Consider the following 14,367-nt stretch of genomic DNA (forward strand, 5'->3'; position numbering starts at 1 on the left):
AGCTCTCATCAAGAGCTTTATTTCGCTCAAACGGAGGTATTAGACGTAGGCGCAAATAGTTTTGCTTTCCTTTTTTAAAATTCTAACCACAAACTCTCAGTTCGTTTACTCGTACCTTAAGAATTTAGGATTTATTTTTTGTGATAGATATTTATGAATATAATTGATTGAAGATTGATCGCATACAGCATTTAAATATGTATGTATGTACACATCCCCGGCAACAAAAAATCCATTACTTCAATTATTGTTTCCTTAGCTACTTACTTGTTTTCTAGCTTAACTTGTTTAACAAAAAACAAGAAAGAGCAATCAACTTTAGACAAAGAGAGTAGTGGTCGCAGAATTGACAATTTCCTCTATTGATTACCAGTTTAAATAATATTTTTGTGGTCGGTTTTCCACTTTTGAAGTGATTGTCCAACCATATCCGTATAAGGAAACGCAAGTAACACTTTCTATTGAAATTAAAGATATAAAAAGTTAGCAACACAAATCGCAACAAAAAGTAATGACAAAGACTTATTCGACGTAACGATACACTTACGCGTGGACAACAACTACACTTCGCGAACACTTACTTTCGACGTCAAGGCCTTTGACAGCTTTCAATTGAATTGGTTCAATAGAAAAAAAGCTGAAATTGACTTTGTTGTACGTCAAAGCCGTCCGTGAGTGGGTGGGGTGCGCATGTGTAGGTGAAGTAACAAAAGTCGTACCAGAAGTGTAATTGAAGCAGTTAATCGAAACACTACGATTGCGTAAGCTATGACTGGCCCGAAATTTCAGCAAGCTCTACATTGTGAGGCTCCACAAAGGGCAGGCGGAGAAAAATGGTAGGTGGTCAGCATCGCGCTTAAATTGTGTTTGATATTAGATAAACTCCTATACACACATAGCATATACTTAAACCGTTTCGAATCTGCAATGCCCACCTCCACTACGCTCGAGCCAATCGACAATTCCAAGCAATATAACTCGACCTAAATCGCCTGCAGCTGGATTATTTTGGCGTTATTTTTTTATTTATTGACTTGACTTGTGCATACTTAAAAGTATGAATATGTATGTATGTATATAAAATAATTGTGCTGCAACCAATTCGATTAGTTGCCGATCGAGTTTGGCTCGCGCGTTCAAAAGTGGCATAACGTTTCCGAGCTTTTTATAAAGAAATAAGAATATTTATGTACGTGTATATTCACACAAATTCATACCCCTTATATATTTTACTTTAATGGCAGTAGAAGTGTACATATATTCTTGTGTCGGCGTCAATTTAGCCTCATTCTTAGAGGAATTTTCGTTTGTGAATAAAGTAGAAAGATATACTTGTAATATTGTATGAAACCAGCGAGCTTAAGATACTGCCAAAAGAGATTCCGAAGTTATGAAGAATTTTGAGCAAGTGCGAAGACTGTATTGAAGTCTTGTAGTTGATAAAAATTGTAGAATTCATACTCGAGACATAGGTAAGGAATTCCACTAACTCATTCTGCATTCAATGAGATCCTAGAGAGTTCGCACTCCAAACACAAATGCCTACTTTACTCATTAATTTCGTCAGAAACTATGACATAACGGTAAACAATATATACTATAGGGCAAAATGTATAAATGTAAGTTTAATTACCAGAATGCGAGTTTTGGAAATAAAATACCACGATTCTTAACTTTGGTTCCAGTGCAAGTCCTTGCATGGATTTTTGTCAAAGTGTGAGTATAGTGAACAAAATAAAAAAAAATTTCAAACACATGTGTTTAATTTGACAGAAGGTTTGGCATATATGCTTTTAAGATTGTCAAATATTTATACAGTTAACTTTATTTACCCTAAGTTTGCCGCAAAGTTTGTAACGTTGAAGGCTCCATAAAGTATATATGAACATATACATACATATGTACTATAAATGATCCGCGAGCTGAGTCGGTTTAGCCGCCTATCTGCCTGTATGTACGTGAACTAGTCGCTAATTTCTTGAGTTATGGATCTGAAATTTTGTCCCCAAGAGGCTGTTCTTTTGTTGAAACCGTCAATATAGGATAACTGTAGCATATAAGTAGCTGCCATATAAACTTATCGGTCAAAATAAAGTCTTTGTGTGAAAAACTTGTTTATTCGATAGGATATTTTCACGAAATTTGGCATTAATTATTACCCAAGGCAACGCTACAATATTCGTATAGATCGTATATAGATCGGATCACTTTGCATAGCTCCTTCTGGAATATATCTAAAACAAGTTCAAATATCATCACTTAAGTCGACAAATAGAAGGTCCAACCAATTTCATACGTGCCCAAAATTTCGAAGAGATTTTTTAACAAGCATTTAAGTAACTGAGAGATGCTTCTACAAATAGAATCGCATCCTGCGACTGTTTTTCGAATAACCGATATTTTCGCAAAGTGTTTTTCCAGCAATTTAAGGCTTTGCGTGCCCGTATTTTGACTTATCGTTCCACCAAATGGTTGCCGCTCAAAAAATTTGCTTACTAAAAGTGTTTTATAAAACAAGAACAATTTAATTAGCCAATTATATAAGAGAGAACAAGTTCTTTTTTAAATAAAAAATATTGTTTTATATGAAATGCGAATTTGTGCTTGAGGGTATACTAGAATATATTCATACTGTCATAAGAATAAAATTTGTTTAGCACTTTAAGTGCCTGGTATTTTTTTTTTTTGTATTATTCACTTCTTTGTGTAACCGGTTCAACGACTGTGTGGCGTGACGCCTGCGCCTGAGGCGGTGGCCGCTTGTTGATCTGCGCCGCTTATCTGGCACGTTCGGATCAAGAGCGCAGATACGAAAAGTGTCGCAATTTCTAACTGTTGTGCGATTAACATACAAATCTACAAATATATGAGTGTATGTTTTTATACATATGTATATGGTGTGTATGTAGATGTGTATGCATATATGCTAATATCACAGCCATGAGCCAAAACGAATTCTAAGCCGGATTTATTGCACAGTTGCGTTACGTGGCTTTAAGGAGTCACATAGGCAAGCTTACCTCTATACATGTACATACATACATTGACATGCACAAGTGGCTATAAAAGTAGTCACCAGCTTTGGCAGGCTCGTAAAAGATTCTTAAATGAGTCGAAAATTTGGGAAATTTCCCCACAAATGTAGTTGTTGTTTCTATACGCTCGTGAAAGAAGATGTACATATACACAAACAAACATGTGTATCTTGTTGTTGGTAAGCGTGTAGGCGTTGTACGGTTTATTGCATGAATTCGTAATTGTGAGCTTCTAAATCAAAGCGTATCTTTTTTGCTTGCTTTTAGTCACAACCTGAGCGACAGAGAACAACACAAACTGGACAGTGCCAAGCAAGAGACCAAGTCCATATCCGCGACTTTGCGTCACAGAGGTCAAAATTAGTATGCCACACATGCATGTTGAGTTACTCACGCGTTTACTGTTATGTCACAAGCCAGTACATGTCGCATTCTTATAAATGCATGTATGTATGTAAGTGCATATACTCCCTTACACATACATATGCATGTATTTACCTTCGTTTATAGATATTTATTATGTAAATATGTATGTACTAGAGTTTAATGCGCCTTTCATGCACTCACAAAGTGCGCTTAAACAATTTTCAACAATGATTTATTAAGTATTTAAACACCTTCTTTGCATATGTAGTACGTACATACATACATACATACATATGAATAATATTTTTGTCTAAAAAACATTTTCAAGAAAAGCAAACTATCAGCATTTGTGATTCGATTCATTGATCATTGCATAATTTTTCAATTTTCAAGACACTCAGGCAATAATCATTTCAGAAAAATTAAATTTATGTGCTACATACACATTTACATACATATGTATATATATACATACATAATATGTGTTTCCACTGCTACATTTCGCACACCAAAAACCAATATGACCTTCGATTAAGATTTTGTGTAAAATTGCTTTTAAATATGGAAGTAAATTGGCTGCAAAATGCAAAGCAAAACAATGACAACAAACAACAAAAACTTATAGCTTTATAGGTGAGGCATACCTGTGTTCATGAACCATGCCTTGAGAATTTGTTCATAAAACTATTTATGCATTGCTAATTGCAAATCAACGCTTTGTCATTCTGAAAGTAATAATAAATAAATCAAAGGAAATTAACAGTAAAATTGTCGATTCGTGTGCCATAATTACTGTTAGGTCGCTATACCTTCGGGTTTTTGCCATGTTAATACAATGAAGGAAAAAACAACTCATTATTGTTGCATTAAATATTCCAGTATTAAATTGCGACAACAAGACAACAATGCATTATTGTTGTAATAAAATCAGCCATAAAATAAAATGGTTACTTTGTAATTTAATTGAAATTTAATCGAATGATCAGTAGTACATACATACAAAAGCCACAGCGAACAAGTGGATAACGGTAATTTATATATATTTTCCTCTGCAATAATAAACACAAGAGTTTGAATAATTATTTACGATTTTGCTTAATTTTTAAAAAAATTTTCAAAACTAGAAAAATATTATAATTTCCCTTATGAGTGCTTGGAATCTTTGTTTATTTCAGGCGCTATTGTTTGATCAACTAAATAGTCATTTTAGGGGTTCGCATTGTGGGACTATCGATGTTCTGATTAATTCAACTTGGGAACTTTTTCAAATTCAGTCACGATTATTTCGTTCTCGTGTCCACTAATAGGACCTTAGCACAGCCAAATCTTGAAGAATACCCAAAAAAACCTACTCAAAAACATCTCAAGAAAAAATAGTACTCTTTTGCTCATTCGTTTGAAAATTATAACATCAGAAATATTATATCGCTTAGCAATTTATATGCTACTGTGCCCAAAAAATAAGGTGACATTGTATTTATTTTGAAAATTCTTTATTTATTCTTCCAAATCAATTTCATCCCCTTCAACGTAATCCCCTCCCGATGCAATGCACTTATGCCAACGGATTTTCCAATCTTCGAAACACTGGTTGTAGTCACTTTCCGGGATGGCCTTCAGTTCCGTCTTCGCTGCGGCTTGAATCTCCTCTATCGTATAAAAACAGTGTCCCCAGAGTGGTCTTGTGAGCTTGGTGAACAGCCAGAAGTCGCACGGCGCCAGATCAGGTGAATACGGTGGTTGCGGAACGATATGAGTAAAGTTTTTGGCGAAATGATCACGAATCACGAGGGCAGTATGGGATGGTGCATTATCGTGGTGCAAAAACCAAGAATTGTCTTTCCACAATTCCGGCCTTTTTAGGCGGATAGCGTTGCGCAAACGACGCATAACGTTCAAATAATATTCCTTGTTGACTGTTTGACCGGTTGGAAGGAATTCATAATGCACAACACCACGATAATCAAAGAAAACAGTCAACATGACCTTGATTTTTGAGCGACTTTGGCGCGATTTTTTTGATCTCGGCTCTCTTTTGGCACGATATTCGCTCGATTGATCGGTTGTTTCGGGGTCGTAAGCATAGATCCAAGTCTCATCGCCAGTTATAATATGTTTTATGACACCCTGGTAGTCGGAAAGCATCGTTTCACACACTTCAACGCGACGCCTTTTTTCCAAAAAATGCAATGTTTTCGGTACCAGTCGAGATTTGACGCGTTTGAGGCCCAAAATATCCTTTAAAATGGTATTGGCTGAGCCTTTCGATATGCCAACTTCATCAGCAAGGTCTCTAATTGTTAATCGACGGTTTTCAACACCAAATCTTTGATTTGTTGAACGTGAGCTTCGTCGGTTGAGGTTGATGGTCGCCCTGGACGTTCTTCGTCTTCGACACGTTCACGGCCGGCTTGGAACTCACTATACCGCTTGTAAACATTTTTTTAGACTTAGCCTCATCACCAAAGGCTTTCTGCCCCATTCCCAATGTATCCGTAGCAGAAACTTGATTCCGTAAACAAAATTTAATGCAAATTCTTTGCTCAACAAATTTCGACATCGCAAAAAACGAAAAACTCACTTTTAGCAGCTCATAAAACGACACGTATCTCAAACACAAATGAATATTTTGACATGAAATTGGACATTAATATGACTGACAGTACTACCAACCTAAAAAAAAAATAATTCTCCAAATCCTTCGACGCGCGCAGTTTAAATTCAAATGTTATTATCTTTGGGCACAGTAGTATGTACATATACTGCATGTATTAAAAATGTCATCCACAAGTCTTGTAATCATATTACATCTAATCGTCTGAAACAAAGCATGGCCAAGAACGAAATGTTGAATTTCGGGAAAGCAAAGTCCAATGCAGCCAAATCGTTCGTAACAACACGAACCAATATATTGATCTGTCTATGCATTCAAACAAAAAAAAGCAAGAAAAAACCATAACTTCGTTTATGCCGAACCTAAAATACATTTCGCAAATAAAAAAGTTGTAGCAGTATGATCTATACAATTTGTTGAGAGATTGTATCGTTAATTTGTACAATAATCCATTCGTGCAGATATATTACCAATTAAAAAGGTATTCCATACAAAGACTTGATTTTGATCGATCAGTTTGTATCGCATCTAATATATCCTTTTTTGGTCGGTTATCGGTGTGAAAATTTTCAGATCGATAACACAAAAACTGAGGGGCTCTTCGCGTATATACAGACAGACGGATATGGATAAGTCGACTCAGCTCGGCGCTCTGATGACATTGTGACAAAAAATTTATTTACAATTTTCGGGTGCTTTTATATCTTAATGGATATAGGGGTGTCCGTCGTTTCTTTCTGGGTGTTACAAACTTCGGCAAATTTAATATATGTAAGTTGAGGTTATGAACAACTTGGATGAAACAAATGAACTATGTGTCATCTCATCACCCTCCTGTTTTTGTTATGACACTTCAATTTTGAATAATGTTCCTTAACAATTATTCGGTAAACCCACGCTCTTATCTCATCTAAGCTTCAACCACTACATTATTTACTGAAATCGTTATCCCGATCATTGTTTATTATTATTTGAAAAAAATCTCTAGTTATAGTTTGTATACCGGTTTTTAACAATTTAGAAGTCATGCGGATTTCTAGATACACTTTATACTCGCGTATGTACTATAATATGCTCAAATAGTATTTCAGAAAATTGTATATTCTCAGCAACTTAATTCAAGTTTGAAGCAATGCAAAATCATGCAACTAAATGATCAGTTATAAAGGAATTATATATCTGACTACAATCGAGCGATTTGACTCATACCGAATGACTATTACATTGTGAAACTATCGAAAGAGTAGAGCGGCTAGCTCACATTCGAGTAGACAGAAAAAAACTCTTTCAGCCGATTTTATTTCGGTTTAATATTTGTTGTTATCTCTAACCTTGAGCCAAAAGGATCTCCCGCCCCCGTAGTCCATTCTACTTATAGCGGCACTAGGGTGCCTTTTCCTGCCAACTCGTCAGTTTTATAGTTACTTGCGTTTCCGTTGTGCTGGTATCCATACTAATCTTATCACAAAGTCTCGATGACATTAATAACGAGGTTAGGCATTCTTCAACTAGTCTTCAGCGCACGGTTAATGATTAATGTTTGGCATTTCATCATGAACAGACTTACCCCTGAACAACGTTTACAAATCGTTCAACTTATTCACAACTATTCACAACTGCAGTCTTGAAAAGTTCCAAGAATATCCGACGTTTTCGAGCAAAATTTTTTTCAGCGATTTGGTATATTTCTGGCTCAATGGGTATGTAAACACGCAAAATTGCCGCATTTGGCACGAAGAGCAGCTTGAAGAGACTCAAGAGCTGCTATTTCATCTAAAAAAAACAAAGGTTTGATATGGTTTGGGGAATGATGGGAACGTAACCGTCAATGGCGTCAATAACCGACAATTTGATGCCTGAAATTGAAGTTCGTGATCTCGTAGGCATTTGGTTTCAACAAGACGGCGCCACTTCCCACACATTGCTTCAATCAATGGATTTATTGAGAGAACACTTATGTAAGCAGATAATTTTATTTTTGGGCCAATCGATTGGTCACTAAGATCGTGTGAAACCACACCGTTATACGAGCAATCCCACTGCGATTCAGGACTTGGAGCAAAACATCACACGTGTCATTCGCCAGTTACCTGTCGAAATGCTCCAACGACTCAGAGAAAATTGAAGTCAACGGACTATCTGAGACGTAGTCGCGGCCAACATTTGGAAGAAATGCCGAAGAATGTTCTTTCGAATGAGCACAAACATTCTCTTTGATACCAATAACTTGAGTGCAATGAAGTGAGTCATTGTAAAAATAAAAACAAAATCAAAATTATTAATCAAAATACCGGAAAGCCCAAACGATACGGAAAAGCGTTCACATGCAAACAGACAAACATAAATATTTATGTGTAAATATCTTGCAGCAGAATTTAAAAAATATTGACGATAATTTTTCATGATTCAAATAATATGTATATAAGTGTGTAAATGACTGTTAATGTTGGAGTTAGTCATACAAATCTATCATAATCATATTATACTCTGAAAAACTGTTGGTAGACATATTTTTGACTAACAAAAAAATAGTATGATACTTTTAATAACTGTAAAACGATGAGGTTTACGGTAGAATTTTAACAGATCATTTTTGTAGATAATTCAATTTCTTAAAAATTGAAGAGTTTTTTTTAATAAAAGTTATAGAAATATGACTTTTTTGTACAATAATAAGGACAAAATGAGAAATTAAAAAACGGAGTACCCTGTTATTAATATTAAGAACTCATTCTTGCAGAGAATTTTTCATGTGTCAATTTTTCAAAGCAAACGTAAAAAAATAATAAATTTTTTACCCACCCTACTATGTATCTTTATACTATAATGTACGTGTCACATTGTGTGTCCACGGTGGACCCCTAGACTACTGAACCGATTTCAGTAAAATTTAGCACACTGTGTCCAGTTCGAACTAACTTAGAAGATAAGATAGTAAAAACAATTCATAAATAAAAAAATACAGTGAAAGCTCTATTAAATGGACCCTTTATTAAGCGAACATCTCCATTAACCATGCACATTGGCCGGTCCCACAATTTGTTAATGTTTATTAAGAACAATCTATTAAGCGGACAACTCTATTAACTAGACAGAAAGGCTGGTAACCAGACATTGAGAAAGCAGCCTCAAATTCTTTATTTTTTCCAATGCAATTTATTTGTATGAACATATTCAAAATCAAACATCAAGTACAATCCCTTGGATTCTTATACTGACAAAAACTTTTTCGCTTTTATTCCCGAATAAAATTTTAACTATATTGAATAGTATAAAATGTATATCAATGTAAAATGTATATTGTGAACACAGCATTGTGATTGAAGTCGAATTTAGCATATTTTTATGAATTGTGCTTTTTCTTTGATTTTATCTTCAAAAACCTACAAAACAATTAATAAATTAAGTGTTGAGGTTATGTACTTCATTATGCTTTACATATATACCAACAAATACAACGAATAAAGAGTATTTCAAAAGTTTATTTCAGAAGAACTGGTTTCTTCAACGTCAAATCCACCAATTTTGCATGCGATAATAAGTGAATATATATGATGCAACAAACACATATACACATGCAGATGCGAGTAATAAAAATTAATTAATTTACATTTTTGAAGAGCAAAAGATACAAGAAACCCAACAACTAACATGATTCATTAACCGACTTTGTGAAAAAAATATATGTACAAAAATACTTCTTCTTCACTGGCGCAGACACCGCTTACGCGGTTATAGCCGGGTCGTTACAACAGCGCGCCAGTCATTTCTTCTTTTTGCACTGATGATTTCAAACGAAGCCAGGTCCTTCTCCACCTGACCCACTTATAGCAGAATCAGCGAACACCGCAAAACCGCAGCCCGAATCAGCTGATACGACCTATCTTATGAGAGCGCAATGTAAATGATCAGCCAACACCGCTTCTACCGCCGTTTTACCGTAGGTTACCGTAGAATTTCCTACGATTTGGATTTTTCCCGTAGAAACGTGTCAGCTGATTGGTCTCTCAAAACGCAGGGTTGCCAGTCTCGATATACTGTAGTAATTTTAAAAATTGTCTTCAATATGTTTGAAATTTTTTTAAACTAACTCAAAAGTCGAATGCTATTATTTATAAATATATTTATAAACTATTTTTAATAGTTTGTTTTCAGTTTTGATATTTTATATTATTAAAAAATTGTAATTGAAAACATATATGTGTACAAAACTATATATGCGTATTGAGCAATGGCAACATTGTTCAAATGAAAACAAAAAAAGATAGCTGATTTCTACGGACTTAACTTTTGGCACATTTTGCTCGCTACGGGCGACAACTGAGAAAGGGAGAAGCGGAATTCGCAGATTCTGTTGCCAAGGCATATTCTGAATTGGATTTCGTAGCTGGCATTGTTGTTGCTGTTAATACTGGTTCCAAGATAGACGAAATTATCTACGACTTCGAAGTTATGACTGTTAACAGTGACGTGGGAGCCAAGAATGCGATAACGTCAGTTTGAACATCCGTAATAGTTTTGCGGGGATATCAAACTCAGAAAACGCAGCATAAGGGCAGCTCCTTTTCTTAGGCCCAAATGATCTCTCGAAATGATCACTGATCCTTTCAATATTCAACGATGCCACTAAGATCCTTTATTTCTTTTACGTGTTGATCATCAGTTGATGTTGATGCCGGTCCTGGACCTGGTTTGTGGTCAACGCGTCCTCGACCCTCGACAAACAATTACCACCGAAGGCCTCTTCCAGTATTCTGAACGATTGGGCAACCAAATTTTGAGTCCGCACACAAAATTTAATAGAATTTCTTTGTTGAATAATTTCATTCATCTTAATAATCGGTGAATGCAGTTTTTGCCCTTCACAAAGACAAACCTATAAAGCACTAATAGTTTTGCCGTGGCTAATAGTTTGATGTGAGATGTGGCATAGATGTTGGACTACCTTTGCTTTATTTTTACATTAAAATTGTAGATAATTACTAAGCGGCTTTGAAGGTAATTAGTAGGCTTCGCTTTGAAGAGAAAAGTTTATGATGTTATAACTTACATACAAAATATGTACCGTAATGGAAAGGCATAATATAATAATAAATTATAAGTTCAAAATTCAAAATAACGCAAAAAAGATAATTATTTACGGCCGTGACAGGACTCGAACCTGCAATCTTCGGATTCGAAGTCCGACGCCTTATCCATTAGGCCACACGGTCCTTGTTGATTAATACCAGCGATCCATGTATAATAAGGACGAAATTTTCAATTTTATTACGTAATTGTGTGTGTATGTGTATGTGCATGCGCATACCGCATGAAACCTGGCGTCCAATAACGGGGTGGATGCTCTCTCAAGGCTGTGCAACCCACGCAGCCACACAAACAACCCCCATCAGGAAGCGCTTTGCCACCCCATCGAGGCTGAGCTATAATTGCAAATACACCATTCTGCTATAAAGTGGTGAAATTAATAACTGAATCGAAAATATTCACCACAGTTGGAAGCTTACGCTAATCTTGGGAAATAAAGTGGCATAGATATACTTTTTTAGGGGGGGTTTCCGTTGAAGCCGATAGATAGTGGTAGAAATGAACTCAGCTGTGTGTTCATCAAGGTATAAGTTAACATAGGTTTAAAAAAAAAATCATTTATGTAAATATACCAGTATATACATACATATACATATGGGACCTGGTCTACGAAAAGGGAGCTAACGTGCGAAAACTAGTTTTCTGGGAAACAGCTGTTAAAAATAAACAATTTCAACTTCCATCCGAATCAACTAAAAAGTGAAAATTGATTTTTTGACACCTAAGCCCCCTTTCCGTAGACCAGGTCACATACATATACATATATAATATATTTATTGTTATAATTGGGGTACTCACAACGTGTCATAAAGCATCGTAAAATCATAAATTAATAAATTTGTATACTAGTTTAAAAAACTGGTTGTTGTAACTTACTAAGACTAGATTTTTTTAAACTAGAAAACAGCAATTTTATGGTATTTAATTAATTTGGAAAACTTTACTATAGCATTTCCTGTGTAATTATTTAACAAGAGAAAGGGTCCGATTATATTTACCGTAAGCGAGACTCTGGAAACCTCACTAGAATAAAACTTAAAGAAACAGAAAATATTTTTTGTCATTGATCTTATAAAATCTATAAGTGAAGTTATGGGGTCAGTAGAGTAACCTGGCCAGTTTTTTCGAAATTTTTTTTCATAGACATTTTTGTTCTACAATAGAACTTTTTTCATAAATCACGAGATATATATGTACATATGTATGTATGTATATCGTGGAGTGTATAAACAAATTTTTTCGTAATTTTTTGATGACATCTGTCGGAGAAATGGCTGGGTGAATGAGATGCGTTTTTTCACTGGCGGACACGATTTCTCATGTTTGGATCATCTAAAACACAAAAACCCAATTTCTTCTTAAAAAGTACGTGAATGGTTATCGTCTCTACTAGAATCATGAAAAACTGTTGATAAATAAAAAGGTAATTTTTCCAAATGTTTTTTTACATAAATTTTGTCATAACATTGTCAATAAATTATAAAAAATATAGGGACGAAGCAAGGCGTTTTGTGAACATTTAAAAAAAATTAAGCAAATCGGTTGAGTAGTTCGAACGGAATCATGTCCGCCAGTTAAAAAAAGTGTGTTTTGAGAAAAACGCGTTTAAAGTTTGAGGTGTGCACTCCGAGCGCTCCGAACGTCGAGCGGTAATATTATTTTTGGGCCTTTTTCGAAACCTTCCAATAGTAAAATGGGTTTCTACATTAATTCTAAGGATGTAAGGGAATAGAAAATGCAAAAAAAAAATTTTTTTGAAAAAATATTACTGACCCCTTAAGTAAAACGAACGCCCAACAACAGTTATGTTCAAATTATTTAGTTGAGTTTGAAAGAGATTGAAAATTAAAAATGGAAATGTTATATTTTTGGTTAACAATATAGAATCCTCTTTAAACTTTTTTGCAGAATGCTGCAGTGGTATCTGTTGCTCCAGATACAAAGACCAGGTTGTCAAGGGCATCTAGGATGGTGTGTGCAAATTCTTAGGCCTTTTTGTGGCATATGTTCAGTCTTTACCGAACACTTATGGGTTACATATGTAATTTTATTGACTATACACCGTGTATGGCCTGTGTTCGGTCGAAAAAATAGCAAATCACCGAGTAAATTTTCGAAAAGTCTTCTCATGAAATTCATCAGATTGTAGTCGTCTGAAATAGGTAAATTAAAAAAATTAATGTAGCTATTAATCTAGCTTATGGAAATCTACTTAAAGATATAATACATTATATAATATAAAATATAATTAGTCTTCAGCTGATTTTCCTTTATAATAAATAAATATTTCTAAAAATATTTTCCACCTTGAAGGAGAAACGTGAGTTTTCTCTCACTGGCACCCAGCCGCCTCACTTTCACTGATATTTACATTCACTGAAAATCTATGATGAGAAAAAATGTAGAGAGACAATATTTTCATTTTTTAGTTTAAGTTTTTCTTTTGACTAAATGTTATCACTGCTTACACGTACTTACCACAAACTTTTATAATGAAATACATACAAGTATGTACATATATGCATTCATTCGCCGCGTTCAATGGTCGACAGTTACGAGTACTCGCCGCAAAACCACGAAATTTGGTACAACTAACCAATAGAGTGAGGAATCGTAGGAAAAAGCAAAGCAGAAAAAATTTTTCGAAGTGTGAAGGCAATAAACTCGATTTCAAATTAAAATACAAGTTAAGAGGATGTTTTAATAGTACTGGCTCACGCAAGCCTATACATTAGGGTGGCACTTCGAAACGAAATGCAGTTTAGGTGTCGAGATATTTCGTTGCAAAAGAGGAAATAGAGGTGTATTTTGTATTGGGCTAGTATCCACTGCAGCTTTTAGAGAATATTTCTGAGGTCTCACAGCTTGTTCGTTTAAAAAATCTAGACGTGTGCGGCTTACATGTCTAAATATTATGCAAACTAATCTAAAAAACCAAAATAAGTTTTATGAGAACATTTTTTTTCGAATAATAAAGATTTTAAAAGAGTAATGGCTGAGAGCAACTTTAAGAAATCTTGACTTTGGGTCAAGATAAAGTATTTGATCTGTTCTAGGAGGCTAAAGCTTAGAAATACGACCCTGTTTTCCAAATTTTGTGAACAGAAACTAATTACTAGACTTCCTACTAAGACATACCGGAGGCCTGGTGATTACAGTGAAAGACTAATTTTTTTGGAGCCACAATCTCGTACAGAAATCCTCGAAATAAGCGTTCTTTAGTGACAAATTCACTCTTTCTTTCTAGTAACAATAAACTTTTTA

General features: G+C 34.9%; 1 non-coding gene across 1 annotated transcript; it reads right to left on the bottom strand.

Annotated features, from left to right (window-relative positions):
• Positions 1 to 11,155: 11,155 nt before the first annotated feature.
• On the bottom strand, positions 11,156 to 11,229 carry Trnar-ucg. Its single transcript has one exon. It is a non-coding gene; the product is annotated as a tRNA-Arg (tRNA).
• Between the last annotated feature and the right edge of the window lie 3,138 nt (positions 11,230 to 14,367).

Source organism: Bactrocera tryoni, chromosome 1 (genome assembly GCF_016617805.1).
Source record: "Bactrocera tryoni isolate S06 chromosome 1, CSIRO_BtryS06_freeze2, whole genome shotgun sequence".
NCBI classification, from domain to species: Eukaryota; Metazoa; Arthropoda; class Insecta; order Diptera; family Tephritidae; genus Bactrocera; species Bactrocera tryoni.